The sequence below is a fragment of the Nanorana parkeri genome, unplaced genomic scaffold, assembly GCF_000935625.1.
Source record: "Nanorana parkeri isolate BGI_ZX_2015 unplaced genomic scaffold, ASM93562v1 scaffold1213, whole genome shotgun sequence".
NCBI classification, from domain to species: domain Eukaryota; kingdom Metazoa; phylum Chordata; class Amphibia; order Anura; family Dicroglossidae; genus Nanorana; species Nanorana parkeri.
The window spans coordinates 255,088-272,563 of NW_017307481.1; the positions used below are offsets into that span (position 1 = coordinate 255,088).

Below are 17,476 nucleotides of genomic sequence, written 5' to 3' on the forward strand. Positions count from 1 at the left end.
AACGCAATGGGATTTGCCCCAGGAGGGTCCCCCAGAACTGACACCCAGCAAAGGGGAAACAGAGGGGTTAACACCATTCCCAAAAATATTTGCACCACTTGAACCTTCATTACCACTATCCAAACATGCGGCCAAAAGGCTGTGGGTGACATGCAATACATCAGTGTCAACAGTATTCCTGATACCCTGAGCAACCACAGCCTCCCCGGGGGCCCCTATTGGGACATTCCCACCATTAACAGGCAAAATCTCACCATTTCCTGCAGCTTTCTGGACTCCTGCAGTTGTCTCAGAGTAACAGGAATCTCTTCCAGGCACATGTCCAAAAGGTGGCTTTTCCACTGACATTACCAGCAGCAACGTCTGCAGCACCCAAACTGAAAGTGGAACCAGAAGCCACCGCCAGGGCTCCACGTGTCCCGCAAACCGGAAGTGACGTCACCTGAAGTGCTCTGCAAACCAGAAGTGACGTCACCCGCGGCACGTCCGGCTCCCAACTCCAACTCTTTCACCTTTAGTTTGGCATGGACCAGAACGGATCCATCAGATGCCATCTTAGACACATCTACCCTAGTCAGCTCAACAGGGATACCCAGGACCTGCTCCACGGGGGCAGAGCCTGGGTCTCCTTCAACAGCACTGACAGCAGAAAGTAGGGCAACAGTTAAGGCAGAGGGAAGGGAAGAGGGGGGGAGGGGTGTTGGGAAGGGACACTGGAGAGGGAACCTCCAAAAGTACACTGGTGCCATCACCAAACTAGGATGCCTCCCCAGGCACATGGGGGGAAGCATTGGTGGGGGGTACAGGCAGATCAGGGCAAGGAGGGCAATCCACCATCTTTTCCTCGCCCTGAGGCTGTGAAGGCGGAAAATTCACCCCAGAATAGACAAACTCACCCTCCTCGCCAGATCCACCCGACCCCTTTTCTTGCACAGAGACCTCTGGCGCCCTCCTCGAGGAATCCTTTTTCTTCTTTTTCTTTCCTGCCTTAACACTTCCTTCGCACAGTTCTTCTCCAAACGTTAGTAGACTTTCCTTAATAACCGGGCTGCCATTTTCCTCAGGCACATTAAGACACCACACATCCTCCTTCTGGCTGACACCTTGCGTTTTCTGGCGCTGACCATCTTTCAAAGCTCTGGCCATGGAAGGGGGGCAAAGTGTATTATGTGTGTGTGGGGGGGCAAAGTGTATTATGTGTGTGTGTGTGGGGGGCAGTGTATAAAATGTATGTGGGGGGCTTAGAAGGGGGGGCAAAGTGTATTATGTGTGTGGAGGGGAGGGTATTATTTTATTTGTGCAGGGGGGGTGTATTAGTGTGGGGGGGTTGTATGTTTCTGTGTGTATATTAGGCCCCATTCACACCTATATTTCAGGTGCGATTAGGGATTCCTGTGTCACAAACTTGCGTCTTCCTGCAGCATGAATCCCTAATCTGGCATTTACATGCAGCAACTGTCTCCCATTCAAATTAAGGATCGGGTGACAGCCCCTGCATGTACACGCCTGCACACCGCATGTAATGGTATGTTATATGATTACATGCAGTTACAAAAACAATCACTATCCATGGATAAACAATTCCTTCCCTGGATAAACAATTGTGTAACCACTGATAGGAATCTGTCACTAACTGCATGTAATCCTTTCCGGGACTGCCGCCTCCCGCGCCGCCTCCGGGGTGGAAACGGACGCCGGCGGCTGCTGGGAAAAGCTCTGCGCTCCAAGTAAGGTCTAGTGCAGACCTTACTAATGATCACCACTAGATTACCAGGGAACGACGATGTGACTCCTCCCTGCACGGATGAAAGCAGGTGAGGGGGCTTGGAAGGAAAGAAGGGAGGAAGTTTATGAGGTTTGCTGGGGGGCGTGGGAGGGAGGGAGTTTATTATCCGCTCGCCCCCTGGGCGGTGGGCCTGCTCCGGCAACTCGGGGGTGTGTTTTTTTCTTCTCGTTGAGCTTGAACCGGGGCTGACACTTGGGCTCTCTGAGCATGACGAGCTGTCCGGAGGGCGCTTGGTTCTTTTTCTGTTTTGTTTTTTTCTCTTTGTTGAGCTTGAACCGCAGCGGACACTTGGGTTCTCCCAGCATGACGAGCTATCCGGAGGACTCTTGGTTCTTTTTCTGTTTTCTTTTTCTCTTCGTTGAGCTTGAACCACAGCGGACACTTGGGTTCTCCCAGCATGACGAGCTGTCCGGAGGACACTGTCCTTTTTTTCTGATTTTTTTTTTTCTCTTCGTTGAGCTTGAACTGCAGCGGACACTTGGGTTCTCACAGCATGATGAGCTGGCCGGGGGACACTTGGTCCTTTTTTTTCTGATTTTTGTTTTTTATAAATTTTCTCTTCGTTGAGCTTGAACCGCAGCGGACACTTGGGTTCTCCCGGCATGACGAGCTGGCCGGAGGACACGGTCTTGTTTAGATTTTTTTTTTCTTCTTTTTTTTTTCTCTTCGATGAGCTTGAGCCACAGCGGACACTAGGGTTCTCCCGGCATGATGAGCTGGCCGGAGGACACAGTCTTTTTTTCTGATTTTTTTTTCTTTTTTTCTCTTCGTTGAGCTTGAACCGCAGCGCATAATGGGTTCTCCCAGCATGATGAGCTGGCCGGAGGACACAGTCTTTTTTTCTGATTTTTTTTTCTTTTTTTCTCTTCGTTGAGCTTGAACCGCAGCGCATAATGGGTTCTCCCAGCATGATGAGCTGGCCGGAGGACACAGTCTTTTTTTCTGATTTTTTTTTCTTTTTTTCTCTTCGTTGAGCTTGAACCGCAGCGCATAATGGGTTCTCCCAGCATGATGAGCTGGCCGGAGGACACAGTCTTTTTTTCTGATTTTTTTTTCTTTTTTTCTCTTCGTTGAGCTTTAACCAAAGCTGACATTTGGGTTCTCCCAGCATGACAAGCTGGCCAGAGGACACTTTTTTTTTTTTCGTGGAGCTGGAACCGGGGAAAATCCAGCAGACAAACAGTGAAAAAATCCAAGATAGATTGGCTAACTAATGTAGAAACAAGATTCTTAAAAATATGAGGATTCCTCAGGAGAAGTATTTTCTGGAGAGAATGAAAACCCTGGGGAGAAATAAGAGGAGAAAAGAGGCACTAGGTTGCTGACCCCTGCTCTAGGGAATAGGACTATACAATTAACAGAGCACCTATAGATGGGCTAGTAACATTAAATAGACAGGTAAGGGGAAAAGTTCCTAGCAAAAGTTAGACTTTTAACAGTGTTACTACCTTTATTTGTAAATGAAGTCCATTCGCCTATCCTTCTGGACAAAGATGTCAGTGATTGCGCTGTAGAAGTCTTCTTTACTTTCTTGTAGATTTGAGAGTCTTTGTGTCTCAATAGAGATGATTGCCAGGGATGAAAGTCGTCCTTGGTCAGACCAGTGAGGTAACAATCACCATAGCGACCCAGGCGGCCGCTATGGGGCCCGAGTCACGGGGGCCCGGCCAGGACATCTCCCTGTTGCCATGCGGGCCGCTTGGGTCGCTATGGCAACTTGCTCGGACAGCCAGGCTGCTGGCTGTCACTGGCGGCTGTGAGGAGGAACGCTCCGTTCCTTCTCACAGCCGCTACTGAGTTGGTGACAACCAGCAGCTTCGCAGGAGGTGGCTGGGCCCGTCATCGGCAGTGATCGAGGAGGCGGGGCCCGGCGATCGAGGGGGCGGGACCCGGCGATCGAGGAGGCGGGGCCCAGTGACGGAGGAGTCGATCGTGGAGGAGAAGGAGGCGGACAGAGGATCAGGGCTGACAGGTAAGAGGGCTTGACCGCCCGCCTGAGACCCTGCAGAGCCTACCATAGAGAGTCTATGGTGGGCTCTGCAGGGTCACCCTTAGGTGGGCTGTTTGGGTTATCAGGTGGGCGTAACTAGAAATCACAGGGCCCCATACAAAATTTTGCTATGGGGCCCTGTGATTTCTAGTTACGCCCCTGGGTCAGACCTATTCAAACTGTATGTTTTAAGTCGTTTTAAAGCAGAGAACAACCTTTCAAAAGACGCTGTTGTAGCTGGTATAGTGGGCACCAACTGGAGCAGCTTTGTCGCCTCTGGAACCGTCTGCGTCAGATCATTTTGGACTAAAAAGCTGAGGAGCTGCCCAGACGATTTGCATTTGTCCCTCACCTCTTGTGAACCATACAGTCCGATAAGATCAGCCTTTAACCTCACAAAGTCAAAATGCCTGGCATATGTCGATAGGCTCTGCAGTTTTGTGTCATCGAAGTGTTGTGACATTTCACAAAATTTTGTGCAATCGACAAAACCGATGAAGGCTAGCTCCCCAAATTGATCAAACCTGGCTTTCATCTGAAGACTAATATTGTCCAGGATGTTATAAAACGTTATTTTCCTCTCATCTCTGCTTGGCTCTTTACTTCGGTCTTTGTCTTGCAAGCCAAGTGTGGTGCATTTCTGCTGGAACCGATCGTAGAAATTGTCAAACTCTCTGGCGTTCCACAAATCCCATTGTGTCACGGATTCGCGCGCAGCAGAATCCTATGTCCATTACCTTGTTCTGCAGCACACGAAACAGTGCATCAGTTTCATGGAAAATGCACTCGTATGCCATTATGAGGAAGCAGGTTGATGCTTTTGACAGCCAGAGATCATATCCAACGGCCATCATCCGAGTCTCATTATCCCAACCATCAGGATTTTCACTCATAGTGTGGAACATAGTACGTAGATCAGATTGGTACATGCTGATTGTCTGAACTAGCCTGGAATTGGAGCTCCATCTTGTTGGCGCTGCTCTTGCTAAATGCCGCTTTACAACCTCGTCCAGTAGGTGGGTGCGCTTGGTTGACTTATTGAAAAATGTTGCAAGTCACTCCACCGTTTAAAAAAATACTTTACACTGACGCATACATTGTGCTGAATGCATTAGTACCAGGTACAATTTGTGTGCATAGCAATGGATAAAAGTGGCTTCGGGTACCATCTCTTTAATTTTGGCCTGCACCCCATTGAGATCTGATGTCATCACAGAGGCTCCATCGTAAGTCTGAGATACCAGCTTATCAGTACAATTGTACTTCTCCAACACTCCGAACACATAATCGGCAATAGCTGGTCACTCACATCATCTAATCCCAAAAATGCCTCCTTCGCCTCACAAGTCGCCTCACTTGTAGCTACATAGCGCATGATCACAGAGAACTGGGCTTTGATTGTGATATCTGTTGTCGCATCTACTTCGACTGCTACAAAGGGGGCTGCATTAATCTCCTTTTTGATGTAGTTTCTAATGACATCAGCGACCGCTTCAATTAAATCGTTCTGTATTCTGCTTGATAAGCCAGAAAACACAGTGGATGTCTCCAAATGTTTCGCCAACCTCTCATCCATCTCAGCAAATGCATGTAACAGGTCCACATAATTGCCACAATTCGAAGATCTTGGACTTTCATCGAATTTCACCACGAAATGCCAATTCCTGTTTGGCTAGGAAGCAGGTTGCATTAATGAGGCGTTTTAAAATCTCACGGTTTTCTTTGACCTTAGCATTGTGGATGCTGGTATTTAATGTCAGCTGTTGATCCAAAGCCAAATCTATCCTTGAAGTTCCGAAAGTTTTTAAAACGCTTTGGCTTTGAATGTGAGTTGCTGATTTTTCATGTTTGTTGAGGCCCCTTGATAGATTCTTCAAATCACAAAATCCTGTGTTAGTCCAAACATTAAAGACAGTTTTTGGTAGCACAGCCACACAGCCAGTCTTTTCGCTGGTACCACTCCATTTGAAATGACCGTGTTACTTTCCACTGTCCCTTTGATTGAAGTAGGTCCGTATTCGTAAGCACAGGCATTGGTCGCCCGTTATTTATCACTCTCTGTTTTGATTGAAAGTCCAGTCTTGAGAAATTTCTATGGTTTGGTACAGTGCTTTCCATCTTTGCAGCCAGGACACTGTAAGACCGCATGTGGGTCCGAACACTAAGTAGCGACGGGCGGTGGAAGGCTCGCACTTTTTAATGCGCCCGGTACCTACGGAAAGGTACCTACCTACCCACGTGGCGGAGGCCTGCTCCAGCGACCCCTCCCCCCTGGTGCTCAGGGCGCCCCTGAGCAGTCCGTCCGGGGGTTGGCAAGGGCGATATACCTCTGTTGAATTGCCGTTCAGTGTATATAGCTGTTACATTGGCGGTCACTGAGAATACCTCTGTTCCATTGGCAGTCAGTATAAGAACCTAACTAATTCTCTCCTGGATCTCTCTCTTCGCTCTTTCTCTTGGTTGTCTCTCCTGTATATTCTCCCAAAAAAAATTGCTGTGCGGCACTAGAGTGTTTGGGTTTTGCTTGAAGAAAAGGTGGCAACCCTACTATTACAGCTTGATAAGAAATCATGTATCACTGCTAAAACTGCTACAAAAAAATATCACATCGGACTGCTGCTGCTGTATGCTAGTAAAGCTACTTCTAAAAAAAACCCCATTGATTCCACAGTCAAATATGCACTGCCATAGTATGCTAATATCTGGTTAAATAATTATTATCAGTAATAGACATGTAAGATTCGTTTTGTTCCGAATTGAAATTCGGACGAATATCGACATATTTTTCCAAATGTCATTCTGAATTAATTAATGTTGTTAAATGTTAAAATAGGAGAAAAAAAAGGCGTGGAGTCCCCTCCCCCATTTAGGTTTGGTAGGAATTTAAGGGGAGACCCAAAAGCAGAAAAAAAAGTGGGGTCCCCTCCAAAAATCCCTTACCAGTACACACACACTCAATCTCACAGCAGAAACACATGTGCACATTAGACCTGTGTGCTGGCTAAACATGTGTTTCGTTTCTAATTTTTCATTATTTAATTTTTCGGGATTCAGGTCCGAATGTCAAGACGTTTTGTGATTCATCTGAATCCGAAATTTTCATTAATTTTCATTAATGTTGCATGCACTAGATCAGGGATCTCAAACTCAATTTAGTCAGGGGCCACTGGACACATTTTTTAGTCCCGTGGGACTTTCCCCCCTCCCTCCCAAAAATATACGGTACCTGTTTTAATGTATGCACATGTTACAATCGGCAACTGTCACTGATTCAAATTAATGATCGGGTGACAGCTGCTGCATGTAAACGCCTGCGCACCGCATGTAATCATATGTGAAAGGATTACATGCAGTTAGGAATCAATCACACTCCCTGGATACATGATCCCCCCCGCACACATAATAATACACCCCCCTTCCAAATCCCCCCTCACACCCCCTCCCTCCCAAGCCCCCATAATAAACTTTCCCCCCTCCCTCCCAAGCCCCCAGCACACTCCCCCTCCCTGCTTTCCTTCCAAGCCCCCTTACCTGCTTGCATCTTTGCAGGGAGGAGGCACATCAACGTTCCCTGGTTATCTAGTGGTGATTAGTAAGGTCTAGTGCAGACCTTACTAATGCTCCATCATTCGGCTGGAGCTCAGAACTGACAGAGCTCCGGCCAGAGCTGACAGGAGCAGCTTTGCGGTCTGCATCCGACAGAGATGCAGACCGTGTAGCTAGTAGCTGCTCCCGCAAGTCGGGCACGTGGTCTGTAACCGTGTGCCTGACTTGTCAGCTGGCTGCGGGCCACATAGTACCGACTCGCGGGCGGCCAGTACTTTGAGACCCCTGCGCTAGATAATAACGAATGAATTTTCGTTGCAGCAGTGACATTAGAAAAAAAAAAGTGACATTTTTCTATTTAACTTTTGACAGTCCACAGAAACAATAATAAAAAAAAGTGTGAGGTCCCCCCCCCCCCCCCCATTCACACCAAAAAAAAAAAATCAATGAGGACAAGGGCCTCTTCCCCACTACCCTGGCCCGGTGAATATGGGAGTCTGCGGGCAGGGGAGCTTATAGGAATTTGGGTGCCTCCTTCATAAATGCCACCCCCCCTCGTGAATGAGTAAGGGAAACGTTGCTACTCCTACTCATTCACCAAATAAACAGTAAAATTGTAAATAATTGTAAATAAACACAACAATAAAAAAAAGTCCTTTATTTGGAAAAAAAATGCAGGTCAATCAAGTCGTCCAGCGATGTAGATCCACTTCAATCATGATGTCGAAATAAAATATTTCTGATGGCCACCGACACGACCGAACACAAAATGACAGTTCAAATGAAAATCTCCAAATAACGCCTGAAGGAAGAGCCCAATTTGTTAAGGGAAGCCTTGCAGCAAAAAAACTAAAACACTTTGCTATACAGGACAGCTAAAAGTAGTGAGGGGGCTCACACATACCAAACCTCCTTATGGGCCCTTCTAAGTCAGCTGATCTAAGTTCAAATGCCCCTGCAAGTGCATTATGGTTACAAAGAATTCACACAGGCGAATTCCCATATTAGTTCACTGGGTATGCAAACTTTCAACACGGTGATTGTGGATGGGCCTGAGAGTCGTGAGGTGCTGGGTGGGTTGTGAAGGTTGGCTAAACTACACGTTATGGGCAGGCAGTGTATATTTTAATAAGCTAAATAATAACTTGTTAAGATTTGAATACATTTTTTGTAATAATCTTTAAACTTTAGATGTGTTTTTGTATAGATTGCACTATGATTATGTTAACAAATATCGTGTTTAAAAAAATCTAAACTACCTTATTTTAAGTTTGAAGCATTTTCTAATATATGCTGGGTGTAATTCTCATTATCTGTTATTATATATGCTTGGATCATACACAGTATCAATACTCTTACTACCTTTTTTCCCATACTGTCCACATGCTTCCAAATCCTCATTCTTAGTCCTCCCACCTCGCTTACTCATTTGTGTAGTGTTGTAGTTTCATCCTACAATACATGTCCCGAACGTTCCACCTGTGTACACGTTGACATTTTCTCTACATTCTGTTGCACTCACTTTATCATTATTGTGCTTTTTCTGATTAGTTTTTTCTCTGTGTCTTGATCACTAAACGTTTTGATCAGCTTTATGTATTTGTTTCATCTGTATTTTTACTGCGATTCTTATTATCTCAGTCTCCAGTTTAGATTGTAAGCCCCCACGGGCAAGGCCCTCCTTACCATCTTGTCTGGAATTTTATTGTGAATGTGATGTCTTCCTTATATTGTAAAGCGATGCGCAAAGTGTTGGTGCTATATAAATCCTGTATAAAAATAATAATATCATAGAACATATGTGTCTTCAGTCACATTTTGCCTTGTGCTACATTCCTATGCCCCTGTTTTATTTCTGCCCCCTGTGTGTCCTGTGTTAGGCCCTGTTCACAACTGCAATTTAATTTGCATTGCTCAACCTGTGCGATGTGCTGCACCATGTTGGGAAAGGAAAAATTGTACACGCACATTTTTTGGTGCAGCAACATGCATTTTTAGTCACATTTACTTCAATGCCTCCACTCAAAAATGTATGTAATGTGCATTTTACCACATGACAACAACCCCCACCAGCAAACTCTACTTTATTTGACTATAATTGGCCAAACAAAACAAAACATGAAAAAACACTTGAAAACAAACTAAAATGTGTACCAATGGCCATAAAAGTATGCATCAAAATCACAAGAAAATGCAAATGCCTAAATCTCGCCTTCTATTCCTGTGTCAGAAAGGAAGATGGTGGCACAGGAAAGCAGTATGCTACAGTGGAACAGTGGATCGCAGCAGGACAACTCAGCATTTGCAGGGTGTGTATGTTTTTTGAGGACAACACAGTGGACAAAGTAAGAGGGGAAAGAAAAAAAATTGTATTGTAAATTGTATCGTTCTCACATCTCACCTTGTTTTTTTTATCATTCTGCTTGCAATTCCAGCCACTTTTGTACCAGTTGCCGTGTACAACACTATTTCTGATAAGAGTTTTGCTTATCTCCTACTTTCACAGGATCGCCACATTTACATTCCTCACATTCCCCGCCTCTGGTAAATCACCATGTCACTCTTCATTAAAAACTTGCCATAGGATTAGATAATGCTCTGTTCCTGCACTGAATCCACCCACTATAGTTAGTGGGGGACATTTATTAGTTTTGTCGCACAGCAAGGCACTGCTAAACAGGGTTGGGGGGAATTCATCATAACTAGTGCAGACAGAATCTGGAGCAGTTGCCCATAGTAACCAATCAGGTTTTCTCTTCAGTTTGTTCAGTTAAGCTTCTTAAATGAAAGATAGAAGCTGATTGGTTGCCATGCACAGCTGCTCCAGATTCTGTCTGCTCCAGTTTTGATGAATTCTTTTCACAGTGAGACAGATAATGTGATGTATTTATGACAAGAATACAGCTTGAGTCATAAATTCCTTCCTCTGCTGCTCTAAAGTCGCACTGACAGAATAAAACCTGCTCCTGACCACTTGTCAATCATGAGACTATTTAGAGTGAAAAATTGTCTCTTTTTCAGTGTATGTTATGTATTTAGTTGTACTTCTCTAACCAGTCTGACAATTACTGATATGATTATTTTCTTCTGATTGCTAGTTTGCTACCTTTTTATTTTTCTCATATGTACTGTTTCCATTCACGTTTACCCTACAGAATGATGTATTTTCATTCAGAATTTTTAACATAGTTTATTATTTTATTACAATTAGTATTTTTTCAATTGGATCTGTATTATTCCACAACTATTGTCTGATACAAATTTGAATTTGTATACATTTTACAAATTGGTAGTGGCCATTATCACTGCATAAAAACAATTGTTCTGTTTTGCTTGGAGTGTTACTGTCTTAAGGTGTCCATACACTGGTGGAATTCCGGCCAGTTTTTAACTGCTTGAAGACCAGGGGGTCTATTCACGAAGCTGCCGAGGGCAGCCGAATGAATGACCGATCTGAAGTGAAGTGAGCCGAACACTGTTCGGCTATTCACAAAAAGGCATGTCAATTGGATAATGTCCCATGAGAAACGGACGTCCCAAAACGAACTCACCATGAACAAATTCGAGAACATTTGGTCATGTTGGTCGGAAGATTCAGCACGGCTCAGCCGTGCCGATGCATATGCTACGGCCAGATCCTTCGGCAGCTTCGTGAATAGACCCCCAGGTGTTTACACCCCTTCCTGGCCAGTTCATTTTTCAGTGTTCAGCGCTGCAGTACTTTGACTGACATTTATTCCGTCATGCAGCGCTGTACTGAAATTAATTTTGTACCATTTTTTGGGGGACAGATAGAGCTTTCTTTTGGTGGTATTTAATCACCACTGTGGGTTTTATTTTTTACTATATTCAGGAGAAATTACTGAACATTTTGAAAATGTTTATAAAACAACTAATATTGCCCACTTTTTTGGTAAAATATAAAAGACGGGTTCACGTCGGGTAAATAGACACCAAACATGTCACGCACTCGCAAAAAACTAGCATACCCAAAATCGGCCATAGGCGACGCTTTAAAAGCTTTTACAGCTCATCAGTTTAGTGTTATCAGTGATTGATGGCCCTAGAATTATTGCTCTCATTCGATGTAACATGTGCGGCGTAATGGGCGCAATCGTCGTTTTCGCAGGTATGCGCACCTGACGCATGTTTACATGCGTGTATGTAGGGGTGGGGACTTTTAAAACATTTTTTGTTTTTTTAATTCTTTTTTATGTGTAACTTTAAAAAAATTGGGGGGGAAACTTTAAAAATTGTTCCTATTTTTTTTTCCACTTAACTTTATTGCTATCACAGAGGGGGCTGAGAAACCCCTCTGTGATATAGCAAAAGAGGTGACAGGTCCTCTTTATGGAGACATCAGGGGTCTCAAAAACCCCTAATGTCACCTAGGACCCCCCTGAAGAAGCTAATGAAGCAGAGATCTGCTTCATCAGCTTCCCTCCAGCATCTGAAGCTGGAGAGTGTCACAAGAATGCAGAAGTGATGTAATATACATCACTTCCGCATTCTGACAGCGGAGAGGGGACCGGAGGGAGATCGTGAACCGACCTCCCTCTGATCCCCTGTGACAGAGGCAGTATGCTGGTCCCGGGCTCACACCGGAGCCCAGGACCAGCTTGACAGCGGGAGGGGGGGGAGCCGCAGAGGGGGGGGGCGCACATCACGGGACCTCATACAAGCGATCCGTCGGCTCTATAGCCGGCAGATCGCTTGTATATTAACGGGCATCACTGCCTGTTTTGAAATAACAGGCATTTCCTGCTCTCGCCGCCGGGCAGATGTAACAGGACGTGTATAAATGCCCAGTTACATCCAAGAAGCTCCCGGTAGTTAATGTACCGGCTGAAAATCGCAGTGTGTGGGGCTGTTGTCTCCCTTTCAGGTGGCATTCCTCGAATAGCCAGTGGCACCTGTCAGAATGCAATGTAAACAGTGGGATTCCTCGATCGACACTCTGTTTGTGTGGATGGAAGAGCTGAGTCCATTTTTTTTGTTCAGCCTGTGAAGCAAAGCAGCTATTCAGTCACCTTTGCTCAGAAGGCCCCTCTGTCCTGTTGCTCAGCAATAAGCAATAAAAATTTAGGTTTGGAAAATCAATTGGGCACACCAGTATTCTCCTCACTGGTAATTGAGCAGTAATGAAAAAACCCTAGCCCACCCTCTGTGACATCTTTTTCCTTTTCCTTTCCAAGAACAGAGACAAGTAATTTACTATGTTGCACTGCAGTCCATGTAGAGAAGACACAGAGAATTGCACTGCTGATGTGCAGGCTGCTCCCTGGGGAAAAGTCTTACTTGTGGTAATGGGATGACAAGCACTATATAACTGCCTGCGCATATTTTATTCATGGCAGCTGGATTTGCACAGTCACTCGTCACCTAGAGTACATGTATCTCTGACCTTTATCACATCAACATAAATTAGAGGGCATCTGTCATTTTGTGGCAAATGATATACTGAAGTGAGACAGCTAGGACAATAGGTACTGTGTGGATTTTTATTTATTTATGCAAATTTGAGTTTATTTTGAAATAGAGATATTATTATCTGTCAACAGTACCAAATGTGCTGCTTGTTCCCTTTTTGCCTGTAAAATAAAAATCCTTTTGGTTCAGTTGGTAGTCAGCTTTTTTAATAAATCTCACCTAGGAATTTTAATGAAATGAAAGACCTGTTTGTTCTTTTTATAATTTATTCTTTATTATAGCCTGGCTTGTGTCTAAGAGGGTGATCAGATGTAAAGGCATGATCCAGTCACACATGGGCCTCTGAGTGAGGTAGTCTTATATTGTACATAAAAAGAAGCTGCCCACATAATGGGATTAAAGGAGAGTGCTGGCTGCCAGGGGAATGAGGTATAAGGTAAATATTGCTGCCTATTTCTTTTGCCCATGTACAAAACAAGCAAGATCCTAGTTCATTTTATTACTTCATTGCTGTGCTGTATGTGTATAGGCCAATGTAGTTGGATCTGTATGTGCATTATAATTAATCCAAATTAATCGATAAAAAAAATGTCGATTAATCGAACAGGAAAATTTTAATCATTACCAGCCCTAATATATATAGATATATACTGTATCTATCTATCTAGATAGATAGATAGATAGATAGATAGATAGATAGATAGATAGATAGATAGATAGATAGATAGATAGATAGATATAGATATATACATTTAAGGACAGCTGGTCCCGGCCAACGGAAAACAGTCACTGCTAGCTTCGCCCAATCGTTTTCTAATTTTCTTTCTACTTTTTTAAACTGTTTTTCTATTAATAGCCGAGCCGAATGCCACTCAGCCTATGATAATAGGCCGAACAGCAGCCAATAGCCTGCCGGAGGTTTGGCTCAGCCGATCCAAATGTTGGATCGCCTGAGTCGAACTCCTTCTGCACTTCGGGTCGGCTGAACATGCTGATCATATTCAGCTGACCCGAAGCCACCCGAAGCAAGCCTGATGTACGGCTGATTTCAGCCGATATACGACTGGAATCAGCTGTACAAGCCTGAAGTGAATAGCCGAACAGCGTTCTGCTCACTTCAGTTCGGGTCGGTTATTCCCATGGCTGCCTTCGGCAGCTTTGTGAATAACCCCCTTAATGTATGAAAATAAAAAAGAAATAAAATCAGAGAAAAAAATTGTTTTCTTAGTTTTCTTTGTGCTTCACTCTGTCGACTCTTGTAATTTCTTGTGTATGGAAAAAAATATTTTGCTGCAGTGCTCACAAAAAACACCAGTGCGCTGATAAATAAACCTCTTACCTCCGCGTTCAGACCCTTGGGTCTCAAAGAGCTTCTTGTAGGATAAAACTCCTTCCTCACACTATTTGAAGCCGTGATATTCCTTCCTTCAGATGAGACTGATCCTTATCTTAATGTTTTCTCCTCTACCAACAGCCCAACTTCATCTCAAAAAAATCTCTCAAAGAAAAAAATGTTCACAATAGTATTGGTCACTATAATATTTGTTTTTTTGCACATAATATTTGTGTACTGTGTTGGGTGACAGTGCCCCTGTACATATTTGAATGATGTTAATGCAGCCAATTTAAGTGAGCAGCTGTAAGGAGGAACGTCCAGTTTTTTAAGAGTAATCTCTATAGAAAAGCATCAATGCAAAGCCTGAATAATTGTTTTAACTTAAATAACTGATCTCCAGACAACCAGTCAAATCCACACATAAAAAAGATGTACATAACTACACATAACTGAATTAAATTATGGCCTTTATAACTTTATATCTACTTGGAATTTGACTTTAAAACTTGTTCATTTTTACTTTGATTTCAAGTACATATCAGCTTATCCACCTTAAAGAGTCCAAAAGACCCCAATTAAAAGAAAACATGTTTAATAATAGTTATTGCTGCAATATTATATTATAGATACAACATGCTTTATAAAATAGTTTTGTTCATTTTCCACATTTGTTCTATTTTAATCTTTTGCTATGTAGATCACCAGATTTGGCTGCATACAAACCTGAGTGGATGAAAGTATCTGCTGTTTCCTGACCTTATGCTTTTGTACTCTGTACCTTTTTTTGTTCTGATCAATCAAAGTAAAGACTAAGCAGAGGAAAGAGGGAACGCTGCTGGGAAGCCTTGCTTGGTTCAGCCTCTACCGCCACTAATGCAGCCTGACGAATGTTCTCATCTCCTCCTTTTTTTAATGAGACCTGTTCTGTAAAAACCATTGTAAAGGTCATGTTTTGATGTTCAACTGCACAAGATCCTGTGTGAGATGTCTATAACATGTATTGTAACTTAATATTTCTATCACAGCAGTTTTATTTGTCATTAAACAGTAATTGTATTTTTATTTTTCTGTGTCCACGCAGTTTTCATTTTTTTTTTAAATAAAGAAAAACACCAAGCCTTAATAAGCAGAAAATAATAATAAATATAAAACAAATACGATTATTTTGTAAAAAAATTTTAAGCAATTCAAAAGTGCAAAGCTAACATGCTGAGATATACTAGTTGATAAAAAGTAGCTCCAGATAACAATTAAAATAATACTGTTAAATGCTAAAGTTATTCAGGAAACACTGCAATCATACTATTAATATTTTTATATATAACATAATTATATAATATTTATACACGCATGTCACACTGCTGTGCCAAGCAGCAGCACAGTAACATGCTCCTCCGTACCTTGAAGTACCAGGCATTTTATTCATTCCCACTGGCTGAATGGAGCGGTGGCGGAGCAAAGTTGAATGATATGCTTTGACCTGCATAAGCAATTCAAAACTTTTTATTAAAGCAAAAATGGAACCGAAAGAAATATTGCTGACCTCTCCTTAAAAGATTTACTTGATCCAGAACAGATTCAGAAGGAGGACAAAAATGCTAAATGAACATCTGTTCTGCCCCACATAACTTTCTCCTTCCAAAAGAATTATATGTTCTAAACCCTTGGTTCTCAACTGGTGGGTCGCGATCCCGTTTTCAGTGGGTCGCCGCAAGCCTTCCACTTTTCTAGGTGAGAGGCTCCTCTGCCTCCCCCTAGCGCAGCACTGTCAGTTCTCTTGCCGAGCAGCCATTCAAAATATGCTGCCCGGGGCCATGTGTCAGCTTGAGGTGGGGTGGGAAGGGGCTTTGGCCTTGAGAGAGCTCCATTCCGTCCACACTAGTACAGTGCATTAATCACATAGTACCATGAGATTAACACACTGTACCACGCAATCGCACCTACCGTGCATTCTGGTGTAGGAGGTGTGTTGCGTTGTCATTCATTTGAATGGCACCCCAAACGCGCCTCCCACCCACAGTTTGAACGCCCCTGCACCGGAAAGCGCGGTACCCTAATGCCGTGCGTTCCATTTGTAGTGCGACTTGAGTCGCGACTTCATGACCAAGGACAAATGTGGGTCCTGAGGTTACACTGGTTGAGAACCACTGTTCTAAAGGCATAAAAGCCCCAGACAGCATCTTAACTAATTACTGTTCTGAAACATGAAAGCTTCAGTAGAAGTTACTGTATGTGGCTCTGTTCCCTAGAAGCTGTGAGGGCTGGTACAAACGATACAGTGCACTTAGCACACATTATCACACAGCATTTGTGATACAGTGGAACAAAAGTACATGCACTACTTTTATTCACTGCAGCACAACTCACAGAATTGCAGTATTGAGCAATGCACCACAACATACAGCTGCCGGGGGTACAATGGGGTGCCATTCAAATGAATGGAAACACAATGCATGGGATCACATGATCATACAGGTGCACCTCATTCAATATAACAGATGCAACCAGGAATATTATATTGTTAAAACGGGACAGAAAGAATAAATCTACATAGACACACCATAAAAGAACACAAGGAACATGATTACTGCACACCTGTTGGACATTATTTCCCTGACAGCTCCATGGCGGCACACAAATGGGATGGCCCTGCCTCCCTACCAACCTGATAGGATGTTTAACTCATAATAAATTTGAGCAACCCCCAGCCCTCAGCGTTCCTCTTTTTTCCTCCTCCTACTACTGATGGAGGTGGGGGGTTGCTTACCTAGCTGGGATAATATCCTGGCCATCCACCCTGGTCTGCTCATACGGGTGTAGTCCCTCTGTTTAGCCTAAATGGCTTTTGATGGGGGAGCCTTGCTGCTGGTTTTCGAGGCAGGCATTGTTATATTTTGCCCAGTAAAGCTGGGTTCATTGGGGGCTTATGTGTGTGTCCCCTCATACCGGCGATAGTTGGAGCGCAGGCTGCGCTCCACTGACTACGGTGTCCGGATGTTGCTCCTCCCCTGTCTAGATCCGTTCTGTGGAACTCAGCCGTTGCGTTCCAGGGTCTCCCTGATGGCCGCTGACGTCATGCGCATGCTCGTTGCGACGCCGGCCGAGGGGCTGGGTTCGGCGTCCTTCTTAGTTCAGTGTGGACCGGCGACTGCTGCCGTTCGGTCTCCTGCATAGGGGGATTCGCTGTTGCTGTGCTGCGCTGCCTGATGCCCTCCTGTCTCCTTTTAGGTATGTTGAGGTCTGCTTAGTGGCTTATGGGGACATTGCTCACACATTCTCTGACTGCATGTATGTTATACAGGATGCCTTCAGATTTGCCAACCCCTCCTAGAGACCAGCATGTACAAAGAAGGTATGCAACTTCCTGCGTTTGTACTGTTCTATCTCG

General features: G+C 44.0%; 1 long non-coding RNA gene across 4 annotated transcripts in view; it reads right to left on the reverse strand.

The window, feature by feature from the left end:
• LOC108797017 overlaps nt 1-17,250 on the reverse strand; it is an 18,301-nt gene extending 1,051 nt beyond the window's left edge. Inside the window, exons 1-2 of one of the 4 annotated variants that reach the window (XR_001941845.1) lie at nt 17,238-17,250; nt 443-450 (exon numbers count right to left, since the gene is read on the reverse strand). This is a non-coding gene — a long non-coding RNA (uncharacterized LOC108797017). Of the gene's footprint in view, nt 1-442; nt 453-1,656; nt 1,669-2,252; nt 2,266-10,741; nt 10,752-17,237 lie in introns of those variants that run through there. The other 3 variants (XR_001941846.1, XR_001941848.1, XR_001941847.1) reach the window with 3 other exon arrangements.
• Between the last annotated feature and the right edge of the window lie 226 nt (nt 17,251-17,476).